At 34.7% G+C, this 19828-nt stretch overlaps 1 protein-coding gene across 11 annotated transcripts in view; it reads right to left on the bottom strand.

Moving 5' to 3' along the window:
- LOC129757913 (extended synaptotagmin-2) overlaps window positions 1-19379 on the bottom strand; it is an 85672-nt gene extending 66293 nt beyond the window's left edge. For 5 of the 11 annotated variants that reach the window (XM_055755305.1, XM_055755302.1, XM_055755301.1 and 2 more), the window contains exon 1: window positions 8497-8654. The gene's annotated coding sequence lies outside the window, so the exon portion shown is untranslated. Of the gene's footprint in view, window positions 1-7692; window positions 7838-8496; window positions 8655-18430; window positions 18448-18621; window positions 19246-19280 lie in introns of those variants that run through there. The other 6 variants (XM_055755297.1, XM_055755298.1, XM_055755299.1 and 3 more) reach the window with 6 other exon arrangements.
- Window positions 19380-19828: the final 449 nt, after the last annotated feature.

Below are 19828 nucleotides of genomic sequence, written 5' to 3' on the forward strand. Positions count from 1 at the left end.
GGATCTTCCACATCTGATTCACAACTACCACATACTGGAGATTCAGCACGCTGAATGTTGTGCATGTGATAGTTGAGTTTACAATGACCGGAGAGTGCTCTGATCAAGATGCTGCAATGAGATTTATTTAAAGTTAATAAGTAACTCGATATGTTTGGAGATGGTTTTTCTAAAAATAATTTAGTTTGGCGACAAGTGTCCAATTCTTCCCAGTATCGTTTATGCTGGTTAGAGGACCAAGTTTGAATTTGGTTTCTGAACCAACATGGTGATATTGGGACAGCCGGCTCTGGTCCGTAAAATTCCTTTTCCGATCCAGCTCTAGCGAGTTCGTCGGCGCATTCGTTTCCAAAAATTCCCTTATGTCCGGGTACCCATAGAAGGTTGAATCCATTGCCTTCAGCAAGTTCTTCGATTGCTTTCCGGCATGCGATTACCAGTTTTGATCTAGAACTGGAAGCACTGAGTGATTTGATAGCTGCTTGGCTATCTGAACAGAAATAAATTGTTCTGAACATAATCTTCTTTTGAAGTGCAATTTGCACTCCATACATAATAGCATATAGCTCAGCCTGAAAGACTGTATAATATTTTCCTAGAGGTTGAGCATATTCTATGTTCAACTCGTGACAGTAAATTCCTGCACCTGCACGGCCGTTTGATAATGAACCGTCAGTATAGAATACAATATGAGAGGACATTTGGTCCTCTACGAAACCTGATAACCATTCTTGAGGAGAAGGAAATTTGACTTTAAACCCCATGTAGGGAAAACTACTCGAAAGTGTTAAATCGTTTGGCGCTAGATTAAACTTGTTTAATCTAACTAATTCAGGCCACACATTTGTATGACTCGATGATCTTTCGATATTTCCTGACAGCCAGAGACCAACTGCCTGTAGACGAAAAGCACATGAGAAGGCTTCCTGTTTTAGGAACAAGTGTAGAGGTTTGATAGAAATCAGAGCCTCTAGTGCTGCAGTAGGAGTTGTAGTGAACGATCCGGACATCCCCAAAAGACACATTCTTTGAAGGTGATTTAGTTTAGTCCGAACTGTAGCAACTTCTCCTTTCTGCCACCACACTAGACACCCATAGGCCAGAATTGGTCTTACTATTGTGGAGTAAATCCAGTGAATATGTTTGGGTTTGAGTCCCCAGTTTTTCCCGATTGCACGTCGGCATTGTCCGAAGGCCATGCATGCTTTTCTGATTCTGAATTCGATGTGATCAGACCAGTTTAATTTGGAGTCAAGAATGACACCCAAATATTTAACTTGATCAGACACGGTGATTTCGGAACCATAAAACAGCAGAGGGCGCACCCCGCGGGTGATACGTTTTTTAGTAAATAATACAATATTAGTTTTTAGAGGATTAACTGACAGTTCTATATGAGAACACCATCGTTCAACAGAGCGCAGAGCTTGTTGCATTATATCAAATAATGTGCTTATGCACAAACCTCTTACCAGCAGAAGATAATCATCAGCGAATCCATAGGTTGGTATTCCACGGTCATTGAGTTTTCTCAACAAGCCGTCTGCAACTAGGTTCCACAAAAGAGGTGATAGTACACCTCCCTGTGGGCAACCACGTGTGCTAACTTTTGTTATTGAAGCCTGTCTTAAAGACGAATGAAGATTCCTGTTACTTAGCATTGCGCTAATCCAGTTAGTTATAACACTAGGCACTCCATGAAGTAGTGCCGCATCCATTATTGATGTAAACGAGACATTATCAAATGCTCCTTCTATGTCTAGAAATGCTCCTAGACATGATTCTTTCTGTGAAAAACTATTTTCAATATTGTGTACTACGTTGTGCAGAAGAGTTAATGTTGATTTTCCTGTTTGGTATGCATGTTGTGTCGCATTAAGCGGATGTTGGACAAGGCATTCTTGCCTGATATGATGATCAATTAAACGTTCAAGTGCTTTTAATAGAAATGAACTTAGACTAATAGGACGAAAGCTTTTGGCTTCGTCGTATGATGATCGTCCCCCTTTAGGGATGAATTTCACGGCTATCTCCCGCCAAAGTTTAGGAATATATCCATGAGCAAAACTGCTTATCATTATTTTTCTTAATATGTGTTTGAAATGATCGAAACCTTTTTGAAGCAAAACTGGAAATAAACCGTCACTACCAGGAGATTTGTATTGAGCAAAACCATCGATTGCCCATTTGATCGATTCTGTAGTAACTATTTTCCGAGCAAAATGCAAGGAATCTAGACTTCCAGAAAAGAACTCAGGCTCTATCGATGAATCTTGATCAACACATCCTGGAAAGTGAGTATTGAATAGACAACTTAATGTTTCTTCGTCGTTTGATGTATAATCACCACTAGGGGTTTTAAGGTATGAAACCTGATAATCTTTTGATTTGGCTAAGACTTTATTTAACCTACTTGCTTCGTGCAAGCTTGAAATGTTTGTGCAGTAGCTCTGCCAACTTGAGCGTTCGGCAGCTCTTGTTGCTTTCCGGTAAGCTCTGCGAGCCAACTTGAAAGCATCAAAACCTTCCGTGCGCCTTCGGTTCCAAGAGCGTCTGCAGTTTTTTCGTAATTTACTGAGATTTGAGTTCCACCATGGTGTACTGTTTTTGTTGAATTTCAACGTTCGTAAGGGACACGCTTCTTCATAAGAATTCAAAATAATTTCGGTGGTTTTTGCAACCACTTCATCCAACTCAAGAGGAGTAGTAATTTCAGGTGTATATCCATGAAATTTAGTAGCAAGATGCTCCAAATATAGGTCCCAATTAGTTGTTCTTGGGTTTCTGAATGTAATTGTTTCTAAAAACTCACCTGAGTGTTCAAAATAGATAAACCTGTGGTCAGAAATCGATTCTTCGTTAGGTACATGCCAATTTGAAATTTCCTGAGAAATTGTTCTAGAACAAAGTGTGATGTCAATCACCTCTTCTCTGTCACACCTAACAAAAGTTGGTTTATTTCCTACATTTAGAATTTCTAAATCAGTGCTGCTTAAATATTCCATTAAATTTAAGCCTCTCAGATTGATATCTGAGCTACCCCATACAAAATGATGGGCATTGGCATCACAGCCAATTACAAGAGGTATATTTTGTGATTCACAGAATGAAATGACATTTTTTAAATCATCCGTAGGGGATGATTGTTCATATGGTGAGTATGCTGAACAGTAGACGTATTTTCTATCAGGCAGCGAAACCTGAACGACGCAAATATCTCTTGTTGTTAGATTGGGTATAAGTGTTGCATTTAAAGAATTGTTTATCAATATACATGCACGAGGCATTATTCGGGCATTAGTCATTCCAATTACACTGAACACAGTAAAGTTTGGTTTGAGCAAATTCCCTAAGTAAAAAGTTCCATTTCGGAAATAGGGTTCTTGGACCAAGGCGATTGATGCAGTTCCATTAAGGATTAAACGACATTAGTTCAGTGTAGCGGTTCTTTTGTGCTGCAGATTTATCTGTGCAACCTTAATAGAAAGCATTTCTATCAAAGAATTCCACACATATTCCCATCACACACAAGAACCCCTGCACCATCATATCGACGCATGAAGCGGGGTATCCCATACAGGATGAAAATTTTAAAATCGTGTGTATAATCTGAATCCCACGAGTTGCCAGGAAAAATACGGCCCTTTGCACCAGTGCCTGGCTGTAGGGCAGACCTTAACAACGTTCTGCTTAAGATAGGATTATTATACACCCTCCTACCCCCACTTGGGGCCCGCACGCACAGAACCACCTTGAAGCGGGTGTTTACAAAATTTAGGAGAATACAACTCGTGCATGCTCATTAATAGCAATAAGCACAATTGGTGAATCCTCCCTGAAGAAACTTGGCTTGGAACCAAGCCAAGATTCCCCCCTCCCAATGTGATAGTCGCATTTGAAGAATGACTAACGCATATGGGAAGTACTGGATAAGTCGCCTTTTACGACGTGGACCAGTATCCCAGTGGTAGTATTCTATAAGCCGCCACCACACAGCGGATCGACCATGCAACCCGAATGGGAGCACTGATGTTGACGGCCTAACATCAGCCATCCGGGATCCTGCGGTACTGGCTGCCAGTCAGTGCCCGTCCGCATCAAATTTGCTGTGGTTTCAACATGCCCTAGTATTTCGACACCCTGCCTGCTACCTACCAACTGATATGCGTTGTCCCGGTCAGTAAATCGTCTCGAATGGGTTGCACTGATGCCCCAGCCAATCAGCCATTCGGGAAACTGCCGTGCTGACTGTCCGGTCAGCACTCACTTCGAACGTACTTCGAAGTTAGTGTGCCGTTTACTGACCATTTAGTTGAGATTCTGAACCAAAACAGCATGAAATAGGAAAGTCCAGAATCCCAAGCTAACTGTCCCGATCCTGCCAGAATCCAGGTGCCGATTGTCCAAACTACCTCTAAGTTCGATGTCCAAGATTCCAAAGGTGAGCAGCCGAGGTTACCTACCAGTTCCAATGCAACAAATAACCGATGTCCAGCTATTATTGTCCAGTTCAGCAACATGGTCCGTTACGTTTTTGTGTAAGCCATGTCCTCGATCGAAGGTGTAGACATCGTTCCTGCTGCAAGTATTTTGTTGTGTGTTTTGATCATTGTTCTTTATAGCTTAGATTAAAAACAGGCTAGGGTTCCCATTATTTAAACTGTAGTTTAAGGTGGCCGGTATGATCGATCTCGGTCATATTGGTCACCCTGATTTCAAATATCCAGTGATCTTTACAAAACCCCTTGAACCGTTTGCTATAAATTTAAATGTTAAATGTTGCCAGCTTGTTTTATTGTTCTGTAATCAATAGTTTAAATAATTTAAGCGCCAAAAACTGTAATGCTGAAGAAAAATAAAAGGAAAGTTCTCTTCCGTTTTATCAGTCGATTGGAAAACAAGTTTTTCTTTCCCATCCGAAAGTCAGATCAAATGATCTGACACAACAACCCCTTTGGCTCTGAGGACGTCAATTTTAATTGTTTCTGTATTCAGTGACGGTTACCTTTTTAATAGTATATCATAACGAAGAGATTTCTCAGATCTTTGTTTTGAATGTAACTAGTGTAGATTCAGGTATTTTTATCCTAACGATATAGACCAAGAAAATGTTCAATTCTTAGAACATGATATTTCCAAAAGAGCTTCGCAGGCTTCAAAAAGTTGGTCATCTTTTGGCAACCCATGAACTAAAGGATAAACATGATCCAAAGTTTGAGTGTTCAACAATTTCTTACTTATTTTGTAATATGTAGTTTTCACTCAATCAAAAAAGTATAAATATAAAAAATAAAAAAAAACTGAATCTTCACCAATTAATTATTAAGATATGAAGGATTGTTGGGTATCATTAACTTAAAATTTTGTGAATTACCATATAGGTAGTTTTGAACTAGACTGAACAAAAGTATGATCTGTTATTACTGAATTTATAAAAAAGCTGAAACAATTTCTACGCAGTGCAAAATGAAATTTTTAATGATTCGCGGAAAACTAACAAAGTTGGTAGCATTTTTTTTTAAATTGTTTTTGGTAAAAAATTTAATATTTAAATTTTTTACCAAAAAGCTAAAACAATTTCTACGTAATTGAAAATGAAATTTTTCATGATTCGCGGAAAACTTACAAAGTTGGTAGCATTTTTTTAAATTGTTTTTGGTAAAAAATTTAATATTAAATTTTTTTACCAAAAACAATTTAAAAAAAAATGCTACCAACTTTGTTAGTTTTCTGCGAATCATGAAAAATTTAAATATTTTAAAGTAATTTGACCTTAAATTTTTCTTTACTTTCTTATGAAGATTGCTCAAGACTTGCTCATTTGATTTATAGAGGAAAGCGGAAGAATTTTTTCTAGGTTTAGAAATTGGAATCAGAAATCACAAATAGGAAGTCAGAAATTATGAGTCAGGAATCATAAATCAGAAATCTTGAATTAAAAACCTAAGAAAAATCTGAAATCGAGATCAGAATGGAAATCGGAGACTGGGAATCAGAAATAAGAAGCCATAAATCTAAAATATAAAAAAACAAAATCAGAAGTCAGAAATCAGAAATCACACATCTGTAATCAGAAATAAAAACTCAGAAATCAGAATTCGAAAATCAAAAATCAATAAAAATCAGAAATCAGGACTCAGAAATCTGGAATCAGAAATCAGAAATAAGAATTATGAAAACAAAAATCAGAAATCTGACATCGATATCAGAAATCAGAAATAAAAAAACAGAAATCAGAAACCATAAATCGGAAATCAGAAACCACAAATCAGAAATCAGATATCAGAAATCAAAAATCAGAAATCAGAAATCAGAAAACAGACATACGAAATCAGAAATCAGAAATCAGAAATCAGAAATCAGAAATCAAAAATCAGAATCAGAAATCAGACATCCGAAATCAGAAAACGGAAATCAGAAATCAGAAAGCAGAAATCAGAAGTCAGAAATCAGAAATCGGAAATCAGAAATCAGAAATCAGAAATTTAAAATCTGAATTCAGAAATCAGAAATCGGACATAAGAAATCATAAATTAGAAATCAAAAATCAGAATCAGAAATCAGACATCCGAAATCAGAAACCAGAAATCAGAAATCAGAAATCAGATATCAGATATCAGAAATCAGACATAAGAAATTAGAAATCAGAAATCTAAATCAAAATAAAAAATTAGACATAAAAAATAAGAAATCAGGAAGCAGGAATCAGAAATTAGAAATCAGAAAAACAGACCTTCGAATTGAAATGCAGAGTTCAGAAAAAAATTAAGTTGGGGGTAAATGAAGAAGATAAGTACTACTGAACCAAATAAAACTCAATTCTTTCAAAATCACATTTAAAGCTAGTTTGCCAGATAATAAGAGAATAATTCAATACATTGAAATGCTCGTTTTTCTACAGAAAAGATGTGTCAGGTTGTAAATAATCGTTCATAGAATAATGAAGTATCGTTCTTTCTAGGTAGGTGAAATGATGCTTTGGAAAACACGTTGTGGTGATAAAATGTTTTACAATCATTGACCAACAGTCAGAATGAATCAGCCGGTTACGTTTTTATTAACCCTCTACCGCATGAAGTATGAGTCTGTTGAATGAAATAGCTTCATTGATCTCAAATAACTGATAAATTGATATAAAAAAAAATAGAATTGTTTTTCAATAATTTTAATTGTTTCAAACATCTAAGGAACGATTTGAAAAAAATTCAAAATTTTATTTAGGATTCGTAATTGATAATTGATTTTTCATGCATTTAGATACATAGTTCACAGTACTGAGTTAAGTTTAAACATGTTAAAAAAACTTCGTATGAGTTAGTATGCAGTAGAGGGTTTTTATTTTTGTATGAGAAGATTTACTGCGACTAACTTTTTGTGACCTATTGTAGACAATAGGTAGAGTTGAGGGTAGTAGAAGGGTAATGAAGAAATTGGACAGTAAAATTCAACCCCAGTTATAAAATTTTAACGAAACAATTTGATGAAAGTATTAGTAAGTGGAGGTATAACTGTTGATAAAAGTTTGACTGTGAAAAATCTTCGGCAAACAGTGATGTTTATCAAATTAACAATGTCAAAACAGGTTACCTGCTTGAACCCTCCATAGGAGATGCTTTTTTACTCTGTCAATTACTTATACCACCTACCGAAGGCGATGAGTTCATTCATATAAAAATATACAATCTTGCTGACCTTTGCTGATTCCCTTTCCCCGCACAACATCGCTTTGTTGTTTTGGTGCGCCACAGCTAACCGTTCGCATGTTCTTAATGCCTATTTACATCTTCCGATTCATAACAAAATCTCGAGGGGAAACGGAACTAAAGTATTCGTTTCTTGTTGAATTAATTCAACTGAAGTCAATTATATTTCATGGTAAACAGAACCAATAGGTGCAACGTGACAAATATGTTACGGCTAAAGAATAATACCTAGCACTTATCAAACAACTGTCGGTGCTGTATTGAACAAATTCAATCATTTTGTTTTAAAAATGTTGCAAACATTATGAATTTCATAATTGTGTCACTGGGAATGTACCCCTTTTATTTATCGATCCGGGCAAACAGCTGTTCGGTCGTCGTCGACGTTGGGTAGAATCGATCTCGTGAAGGCTAACTAACTGATGCTTCTAAGCAGCAAAGAGCAGAGAACACACAAATTGCAACGTGCAGGATGAGGTAAATCCGTAATATGACATCATCATGCCGGCATTTATCCGGCTAGCACGTCGCAAAATAGTGATACTACAGTGCAAATTTTGTTCCTAGGAAGTTTGAACAATGATTTTGTTATGCCTAATTTGACTGTAAATGACGCATATCTTAAAATCGTTGCTAATTTTCATCGGCACATTTTTGTCGACCCAACATATTCACTCGGTGAGCCTCAGCTTCGTTATAACTTCCTTCTGTGATCCTTCAATAAATCGAAAAATATTCAATGTACTCCAAACTTATCAGCAACGCAATAGGTCACTAGTAAAATAAATCATACCGATCGATTGAATCACTTTTTGACCATGAAAGCAAATTTTTCACTTCCACAAAAATTGACTTTCAGGTTCTTGGATACCGCGGGGCAAACGAATGGACGGAAATATCTTAAACCACGTCTCAACTCGAACGATTTTATGCCGGCACTAAAACTGAACTGCGTTTGAGAATATACAATATGCTTGCTATTCGTTCCCCATCGCGAACGTCGTCGTCGTCGTCTTTGTGGAATCGTCGTCGTGAATTGGGAACCGGAATACTTTTTCGCCACGGTTGGATATCGTCCGTCGTATTGATGGGTACTCTCATTGGTCGGGTCTCAGCAGAAGATTCTCTCGATTCGCTGCCAAAACTCGTCCCGTCGAGAAAAACAGAAACCCCAAAAACATTAGGCCCCTCCCGCCTCTTGCCCTACATTTCAGCCATCACCCACTTTGCTCTCAGAACGAAAAATAACACGCACAAGAATCAACAAACGGTCAAATTCTGCCCTGAATATTACGTGACACTGAGCCACAAAAATAAAAGGCATATTGAGCCCTGCTTTTGTCAAGCTAGTAGTTGGTTCAAGTTATTCTACTTGAAAATTTTATGAAATCTTCAAAATTCATATAAAATCACAACTACAGTACAGATCCTGTTCGATTTTGACTACATTCGATTTTTGAAACAACATTACCTAATATTGTTCGCTATAAGAGGACCAATATAATGTGAACAAACACCATACATATGTTTTCACCTTTTTAATGGTGAAAAAATTTAACAACAAAAATATAAATTTAAAAAAAAAAATCATTAAACACTCAAAAAAGACAAAAATTTTAAATCATTCAAAATTCTAGAAAAAACCTAGAAATTACAAAAAATTGCTAAAAAGAATAACAAAAATTGCAAATATGACAAGAAAAACATTTATTATGAACAAAACAAGAAAAGTCCTTAATGCATCTACAACATGGTAAAAATTATTAAAAATGACGTAAAATGGCCAAAAATTGACTAAAAATGAGGTAGTGAAAACAATAATAGTTTATTTGTAAAGCTTAGTTCTTTTAGAAATGGGATACTTTCTTTTGCTGAAAGCTCATTTCCTAGTAATCGAACATTCAAAATGTTGACAGTATTTTGTAACCTATAAAAATTACTATCTCAAAATTTAAAATTTACGCTTTTTTAAATATTTTCGATGCAAGAGAAAAAAAAATCTGCACAGTTTCCTTCAAAATCCATCATTATCAAATTGATAACTGGCAAAACCGTTGGTTATTCAGAAAATTACTGTGTGTGAGTGGTGGAAAAGTATGTTAACACTGTCAAAAATGTCCACAAAGTTCAAATCAAGCATTGGAGTGGAGCATATGATCGACAACTACGGTTAAGTGTCATCAGTAAAGCCAAGTGTCATACCAGATTTTTTAAATTTTTAATAAGCGAAAAACTAAGTGTAGATCGCTGAAATGTCCCACAATTTTTTCTCTGATAAACTTAAAGTGTTGCCTAAGGAGTGTATTCGAAAAAAATGCAACACTTTGTTTAGTGAATAACTCTTGCATGCATGGATGGAATTTGATAAAATTTTGAGCGAAGTTACTTGGTAATGTAAAGTTTACATATGCAAATTTTTGTGATGATCTGTTTTTGAGTTGTTTTTGAGATAGCGTTAGATGCAGAAATTTTTCGACTTTAATTTTTGGGCAACACGTGCGCCATCTACAATGCATACTATGAATCATCTTTTTTGAAATCAAGGTTATTTTTGATAACGTTTGATGTTTCCTGAAGCTTGTTGACCTTCAAAATAACTCAAAATTTGGAATTTGGTCGAAGTTATAACAAATTTAGCCGATTGTCCTCCTTCGGCACAAAAACAGCATACATATTAGACTTTTTATCACTCCACCACCGTTTTTGCGTTATGACACGAATCTTCGGAATATACAGGCGAGACCTAACAACGAAAAGTTTCTGGCAGAAAACCTTCCAGGTCACCGCTAAAGAGTTCATTTAGCTGTCCATTACGAAATTTTTCAAAATATCTCTCCACAAGAAGGCCAAATATTTTGCGCACGATTTTACCACCGTATTTTTTTTTTATTTTACCGGTAGACAGCTTTTCTACCTTGTAGAAATGAAGTCAAGCCTATTTATAAGTCAGCTAGACGAACCAGTCAGAAAAAAATGCCCTTTTCATCACTTCCTCATTCATATTTTCGGATTGAGCTTGAGAAAATCTCACACGCCTCTCATTTCATGGAATCAACAATTTTCACTTTTTTCCATATTTTAGCTCACTACTGGGTCCTCTAGGACTTCTTTAACGATTTGTCATGTGAACTTTGGTCGAATAGTTCGTCGAATAGATTTCCTGCTATATTTGGGTCTCCCACTGGGACTAATCTGGATTTTTTCGATCCTGCCCAAAAGATTTTGTCAATGAACTTCATTATTGGACGCTATCTCAAAACCCCTTGACAGATTGCTACCAAATTTTGTGTACGTTATATCACTTCACTAAAATTTCTTCAATTTCCATCCATGCATTTAAAAGTTATTCACGAAACAAAGTGTTGCTTTTTGTGACAGATGTGTTCTGATGTACAAGAAATTTATGTTAAAACCGAATTTAAGAGGTCAAATTCTATGAAATGCCTATTCATTAAAAGGTCCCAACCAGATTTCAATTGGATTTTCCAGGTGAATTTGTGTGATTTTGCTTCTGTAGTAAAAATAATAGATCAATACATTACTGAAACAAGTGTGCAAAGATAAAAAAAAAGAGTTTTTATGATAAGTAAGAGCATTACTTGTAATCAACGAAAATTATTTTTTATATTACTACATTTAATTTCCTATTAACACCTTCATTTCCTCCATAGAAAGTTTTTCGATCAAACGAATACTTTTTAAAATACACACGTTTGTAACTGCCCGGATTCTAAATGATCATAGCCTGGACTGGCTTTCTACGGCGAAGAAAGTGGATTAGATGACTGCGGATAAAGCTTGCCAATTTAAACTAGGTCGACCGGAATCCTAGCTAAGTATTTATTCCGTCTTTTATACATATTGAACTTCATAAAGAAAGATACTTTGATTTTATTAAAAAACAAAAATTGATTTAAACGGAATTTAGTTGGACCACTTTTTGATCCGAACACCTTTTACCTACTGTACATTGTACCTATTGTTGAATTATATGTTTCGAAAATTTTTCGTCAAGTTGGGCAATTTTAAATTTTTACATTTTTGACATTTTTGTAATTTGAAACTATGTTTTGATATTTTCAGAATTTCAATAAATTTTGTCATTTTATTCTTTTTTAACCTTTTTTATTGTTATTCCTGCCTTTTTTTGTCATTTTCGTCGTTCTTAGTCGTTTTTCCATTGATGTAATTTTTCGTAATCTTTTCCATTTTGAGTACATTTTGGTAGTTTTTGTAATTTTTTTTTTCGTTTTTCTGGCGTTTTTTGTTCCAAACTTGGTGTAATTTATCATTGAAATTTAATTTTTGTTTTTCTATTTTTTAGGTTCTAAACCCAACAAGGCTGTCTGGAATAGATTACATTTTCACGAAAATGTACAAAGCCGACCCCGCCTTGTCTGCACAAATATTGTACTATCTGTATAATTATTTTCAAATCAGTCCAAGATTCATTGACATTTTCATATCATATATATTCATAGTAAGCTCAGCAGTGGATGGATTATTCTTAAAAAATTGGAAACAGTTTTCTTTTAAAGAGGCATTGTAGAAAATGTGGATTGAAAACACTGCGTCATCGGAAACAGTGATTCAAATATAATTTAACTTGTCACTTCGAAGAACTGTTCTAAAATGGTAAAACTACTAATGGGCTTACATGAATGAAAAATTGTGTTATACAGTTGAATTTTTATGTGCTTCTAGACCGTTTGAGTGAGTTGCTGTTCAAATAACAAATCCATTCAGTCTGAATTCATTTGAACATTTTCTTAATTCCTTGTACTAGAATGACCCAAATCAGGAGCTAATTATAAACGCTAAACCATAAACCATAAAAAAATTTCTGCCGAAACAATGCGTCTTAGACCTGTGACTTAACCAGGGATGACTTTTGAGGCAACGGGTCAATTTGAATTCAAAATCTTTTTGGTGGCAGCACTTAAACTTATACTTAACAATATCTGGCAAAGCTTTTCGTCATTTTTATAACGACAAATTTTTGACAAAAATATAACTGAAAATGGGAAAAATAAAATGAACTCATGTGTTTATAGAAAACAGATAACAATTTAACTCCATTTTTAAATACAACATGGATAACACCAATCGGTACATGAATAATTTACATTTTAAATCTAAAGATCAAATAGATTTAAAATGTAAATTATTCAAATAAATTAAATTTAGCGAATATTCATTTTTACAAACAGAAATATCGATTGTTTCACTTTTTGTTTTATTAAAAATGAAAATGAATGAAGGTTTTTCTAATGTTCGTGAAAAGGTTTGAACCTAGGAAAAACCCCTTTTTTGTTCGAACTAATGGTACTTTTCGTCAAAACTTATATATAACCCTTACCTTCCCACGAGGTTTTCCACATTTTGAAAATAGAAATATTGATTTACGCTTAAAGTTCAACAACAAAAGATACATAATTTTAGGCTACTTGAATGATCCATTTGATAAATTTGGAGTTTGAGGTGGATCATGTTCTATTGGGAAGATAACAACACATAGAGTGAAAAACAAGAAATAATTGCAAAATACTTGTAATTTCATTACCTCGTTGATCACAAAATAAAACGATCCTTTTTTTGTAAAATATTTCTTTGGTTCAACCATCCCTAAAAAGTTTAAATATTGTGTTTATTGTTACTTTGAGCAATGAGCGCCATGACACTTTGCGCCAGAGAAACAAAACATGCCGTTTCTCCAAAAAAAACAAAAACTTTTACAAATGTTTCGAGACTCATTTTAGCAGATTAAATAACTATCCTGAAGCGATTTTTTTGGCAGAGTGATGTTTATGAATATTGATAAAAAGCTTCACAAGAAGAAATGTACGTTATTCCCAGTGTATCATTAGTGAACCACTTAATTTTTCGAAAATTTATGTGTTTTGGATGAAATCTAAGTAAACCATCATTTGATGGTGTTGATCCAAAGCCCCCAGTTCAGATACAAGCTGTGCAAAGTTGTGGATCACCTGTGCTACCATGGGAAGGAAAGGGTTAAAACTGGTATGGAACTAAATTACAAGATAACTAATAGTGTCAAAAATACATTTTAACACGTTCGTCGCCACGCTCATTTTGGTAGTTTTGCTAGCCGGGCCCAAAGAAATTTTCAGAGAGAGAAAGCAAAGAGGGAGAACTCCCATATTTGAAACGTGTGGCGAAGCTGAGCGGTAAACTCCAGTAAGAGAGCGTCACCTGCTTTTTGATGTGACGGGGCCCCCCAGGAAATACACCCGTCTGCCAAATATGGGTGACGTGGCGACGAACGTGTTAAAGAAATCACTGACTACTCCGCATTGAATCGTTAATGAAATTTATGACTAAAATCGTTTTTCTGGGCGCATTTTTGAAAACTTATTTTACAATTTTATTTTCTTTTTTCCTCGAAGCTTCGATTTTTTACCTTCAAACAGTGAAAACTGTTTTTTTTTTTTTAAATTCATGATAAGATCATTACATTGTTGCATGTTGAGCAAAGGCTGTCAAAATCACAAAAAAAAAATCAAAATTTTACAGATTTTTAAGCAAACTTTGTCAAAGTTACAGTTTACATTTTTTTATTCTAGAAATTCTTTTACGGATTTCATAGATTTTCTTAATTTAATTTTGATTAAAACTGCACTGGGATAGGTTTTTAGCAAAGTGATTTACAATCACATTAAACAAAAATAAAAAACGATAATGTTCTTAGTCTGTTGTCTTCGTTTAAGCTTTTTTTGGCCAGAATCTATAACCCTATTTTGAAGTTCTTAATTCTGAATTTCAATTCCAGAATACCATTCCCGTCACATCGAACTGTTTTTAAATCCGCAAAATGCATTCCTTTTGATCCCGATAGTAATCAACGGACAGTGAAATGTTCGGAAAACAGAAACCTTCAATCCGTTCATGATTTATGCAAAAGGTGCATTGCAACAGACTGGCTGCGATGACTGGAATTATATGGATGGAACCAATCTGGACAGCTAAACCATGAAAGAACAGCTCGTCAGAAAGGGGGTAAAAAGAACACAACACTACTTAGGTAGTAAACTTCCGTCAGTGCTCTTTTCCGCTTCAATGCTACTCCGTCCTCAAGGAGACTCGATTTAGTGCCCAAAGTACGAGACACTAAGTTTATTTCGACTAGATGGAAGCAACTATATAGTATCTGTGTAGCGGTGGCGGGATAGGTGAACTTTATTAGTTACGAACGATTGAACTTTTGTTCTAGTTCTACGTTCCATTCACAAGGTTTCAGGGTCATATTTAGTCGTTGTACTGAAATTATCCAAATTGGTATAAATTTAAATTTAATGGTACACCTAATTATTCTTTTGGGAAAAAAACGATGATGTCAAACTATTATGTTATAAAACTATAAATTGGAAGCATCAGCTTGAAAAAAACCGCGAAAGTGGGGAATTCCTGTTTTTCACTGTTAGTTTCAGTTTCAGATGGAAATTAAGATTCATATTCTAAATTTAGATTTCACAGATTTGGAGTTCCAACATCCAAAGAAAACAATTGCTTCTTTCAGGATATTGATTAAAATAACTTGACCTCGCTTGTTTAACTACACTTCCTATCAAATGCTGAAATTACAAAAAAAATATATTTGGACAAATAAAATTAGCACTATTTTCTCAAAAACTCTTTTTTTTATGTTGCGTCGAAAACCAACGATGATGAGCTGAAAACCGCTGAATAAGTCTTGTTTTCTCCAACGAATTTTGACACAGAAAATGCTGAACCAATAAACCAAATGTCCATGGTCGATTCACTTGAAAATAGGTTGATCGAGTAACGTGATATTTTGTAAACAGGGGATTTTGTGCAGAAACTGGTATATAATATGATCACAAACCCCGAAAAATGTAATTTTTTCATGAAAATTGATGCAGGAGCAAGTTGCAAAAAACATATTTTCACATTTTTTCTGTTCGTTTAGATAACATGCCGCTATTAAGCCTACCCCTTTTCTGATATATTAGAATATAAGAATGATAAGCTTAGCTTAGCTTAGCTTAGCTTGATTGACTACTCACATCCACCTTTAATCATTGAATCCGAAATGCCTCATCATTAGATTTGAAAAGATTTTTTAGTTATGTTTCTGTACATGTTGCTGACTTTTTAAATTAAATGTACTTTACGAATATATCTTGATTTATATCATTTTTATTTATGCATTCCGAACACCATGATCACAGGCGTGGCTCAGTAGAAATGATTCCACATCGCCAATGGTTGCTACTCCGTGATTGACGGAGGCCATCAGTTTTGTACAAAGGTCAAAATAATGGTACTTGGGATTAGCAGTTCATTCTCATTGTACAAAACTGATGCTCTCTCTTTGAACATCAATAACGGCGCCGGCCACGTCCTAGTAGTCAATAGATAGTTGGGAAAAATGTAGAAAGGGTTGAAAGATATAACTTTGCGCTTTAGGACCGAGGTCACCTCTGCATCCTAGCAAATATTTTTTCTGGGATGGGGTGAAAGGATATGAGCAGGAGACACTTTTGACTAGTGTAAAGATCTAAATAAACTGTAAAATCTTTTTATCCTAAACTTATATTGGTTTCTGAAGGAATGTAAAATGTTTATAATTCAAATGTATTGTGTTTCACGTTTTTTTCAACAAATAACCAAAAAAAAAATGCACTGAACATCTTCTTTCCCTGCTTGAAATTCCTTATTTGTTAACATTATTCAACCAATCCTTTTTTATTGCATTTGTTTTCAAACGATTTTTTTTTATATTTTAAATTATTTTTTCACAAAACACGAAAAAAAATTTGTTTAATCAATAATTACTTTTTTGATGAATTATAATGCTGGCTAATATAATCATAACTTTGTTTTAACTTCATCAATCATGAAACAATCTTTTACTTTCCTTGTACCAATGTATTATTGTTGTAGATTTAAGAAAATATAATTTGCTAAAGATGGAATCATTTCGATTGCTGCGGTATCATTCATCTCGATTTTGTCAATGGTAAAAAATTTCATAATCATAATTTAATTTTATTCTCACAATTAAAACAAGTCTATACAACTAGGAACGCTTGAAATTATGAATAATTTGATAAAATTAGCATTTTTAATCAATCTCGAGCTATTTTTTGCAATCTACGAAGCTTCCTAATACTACATTGTATTACTACATTGCACTCATCATAAAAAATATAGTTTCAGTTATTTGGTTATTTCAACATCAATGCTCAATGCTTTTTTGAGAGAATACGTAACCATTCCAGCAACACTCAAAGCTCAAAGGAAGGAACTTTCACCATACTCCTTTTCTTGGGTTAACTTGTATACAAGATTCATGAAAAGGTTGGATCAGTCGGATGTGAAGTTTAACTAGGTGAAATATTTCAAGACAGGTGCAAAATATTGATGGAGAAAATAATCTAAAATACATATTTCAAAAATTGAAATATCTATCAATCTCCTCGTACAACTGGAAATAAATTAAACAATAAATCCACTTAGCTTATGGGTATATACATGAGGCGCTTCTTCAAAATTGAACGCCCACCTAGCTGATCAATAGGCCAGGAAAGATCCGGGTAGCGTAGCACTGGCCCTTTCAAATTACGAACTTTGAATTCAAGTCTTTTCACATTTTTACAACTATTCATCACTTCACGGGAGGTATCAATATAAAATGCACTTAATTTTCAATAAAATTTAATCAAACCAGTTAGTATTCAACTTGGAAAAAACAAAATTAAAATTTCTGACACCATAAAATTTTTTCGTCCGCACTCGACCAAAGCTTGCTGCGACTCCATATTAGAATATAAGAATGATAAGTTAGAAAAACTTTCCAAACGGGAATTTCCCCTTAAAGATGATGAAAAACTCCATTCTACAAAATACTTCTTATTTGAACCCCTTAAAGCCAAAGGGCTACAAATAAATAAGAGTTTTTTTTTGAGAAAAAAAGTTTTCAATTTGTTGTGTCCTGCTATTATAGATATATTTTTCAAAAACCTGGTATATTTTTCGACCGTCGAAGTATGTAAACAAAAATTTAAAATCTGAAAAAATCACCATACATAGTTTAAAATATAAAGAATCATTTGCAATTCAAAACTCAAAATCAATCGTTCTTTAACTTATACCGCTTTGGGTCTGACTGAAGGCCTTATTATCATTTGGGATCACATATTTAATGTCCTAAATCCGGTAGCTGTCTTGCGAGTGCAAATACTGTAAAAATGTGGTTTGATTTTTTTCCTCAAATAGTTTTATAAAATTATAGAAAAAGATGTAAATCTCCTACGAGTGAATGATTTGTTGCTGCATAGTTACTATCTTGAAGGCAAATATCAATGAAATTGGCTTATCGAATGACACTACCCCTGTACATTATTCAAACCGTAAACTGTTATAAAATTTTTCCAAAGTATTGTGCTGTTAGTAAAAGAAAGATATAGTTTAGTATTAATTCAACATTGCAGTACCTATTACATATAAGAAATGCATCTAATGTATATTAAATGCAAATTTAATGTTCATGTTTGTCTCAAATATTCAAAAAAAAAAAAATTGATCTTTTATCGACTGATATTTCAAAGTATTGACATATTGGAAAATATTTATCTATCATCGACATCAACTTGGTTAAAGGCTCCCTAAAACGGGACTATGCTAATTATCATAAAAAACTGTTTCACGTTTCACCACTTGATAGTTTTAATAACAATTAATACCTTTTCAATCATTTCCTTCTTCAACAACTGTCAAGTAAGTGTCGTGTGGCTGGGTTGACTGATATCGCTCGCTCAAGCATCACTTTGATCATTGCTTATCTACCGAAGACACACACAAAAAGTACTTCAAATTGGTAATATCAACGTTGACACCGCTGAGCCATAATGCCGATAACGATTTTAATAATTACCTTTTCGATTGATTTTTACTATGCGATATAGCGGGCTATCAGTTGTTCAATCGCACGAGTGCTGCCATGTATAGCGGGAAGTTGTTTTCATACACCCTATAGCACGCTATCTGTATCAACATCCAAGATTAAGTGCGTTCTGTAAATATTTGACAACATTTGTGTACCAGAGCTTAGGAATTTTTTGTGTGTGTTTGCAAAAGAAAAACGAATTTGAGTTGCAAACACTCAAATAAGAACATGCGTGATCATTTGGGACTTATTCAAACAGAGTGCTACTAGCTTTTTTTTTGTTTCTTCACACTCGGATATTTCTCACAGCCAAACTAACATTTGTTCCACACAACCTGGAATATAATTCACATATCCACTCATCTGGCTGTGTCACGATCCTCTGATTAAGCCATCAAAAATGAATTTCACTCATTAAAAATTCCATCTAAGAAGGCCCGGCTGAAGATAAACTTTTCACCAAACGTCGAGGACACGATTCTTCATGGAATATTCCAAGCATTTGGGGCCAAAAAAACACCTTCCACTAAACATCATCACATACACGACACGACCTAGACCGAAATTATGCTGATGCTGCTACTGATTCTGGGATGGTTGAAAACACCCTTCGGCAGCCCCAACGCATACACACCATAGACACCCACCCGCCCTCAAAATTACCGCATGGATCAGCGCCAGTTTAGAACTAAACTTTACCAACTCAACCCGAGCGAAAACGTCCGTCCCGGTCAATGGCGAACTCACGAATGAGAGAACCGAAACGTGCAGATCCCCAGCGATGCACGAATCGTGAAACATGTGCCCCCTTGTAAACAGCCGTTGGATGGAAGATTGTTTGGGGAGAGCATCGATGGGGAGCCGCGGGTTCTCACAATGGGCGCACACGAAATCTTGAATCAGCGGCAGTTTCGGAGAAAAACAAATCTCTTTTAAATTCTAAATGGTTTAGAAATTCATATTACGCTAAACAAGGAAGAATCACCAATATATTTAGTCGTAAAAAATAATGCAATAAGCACACAAATTAACGATGATTAATGAAATATAATTAAAGTGTTTATAATTGCGATTTTGAATTCACAAGTAGAGTGGGTGTTCCCAATTTGGCATGTGTTCCTAATGTTAACTTACCGTTTGATTTTGACTGTTTGTGACGTTATTTTCCACTAATCACAACTACAAAAAATCGACT

The sequence above is a fragment of the Uranotaenia lowii genome, chromosome 3, assembly GCF_029784155.1.
Source record: "Uranotaenia lowii strain MFRU-FL chromosome 3, ASM2978415v1, whole genome shotgun sequence".
NCBI classification, from domain to species: Eukaryota; Metazoa; Arthropoda; class Insecta; order Diptera; family Culicidae; genus Uranotaenia; species Uranotaenia lowii.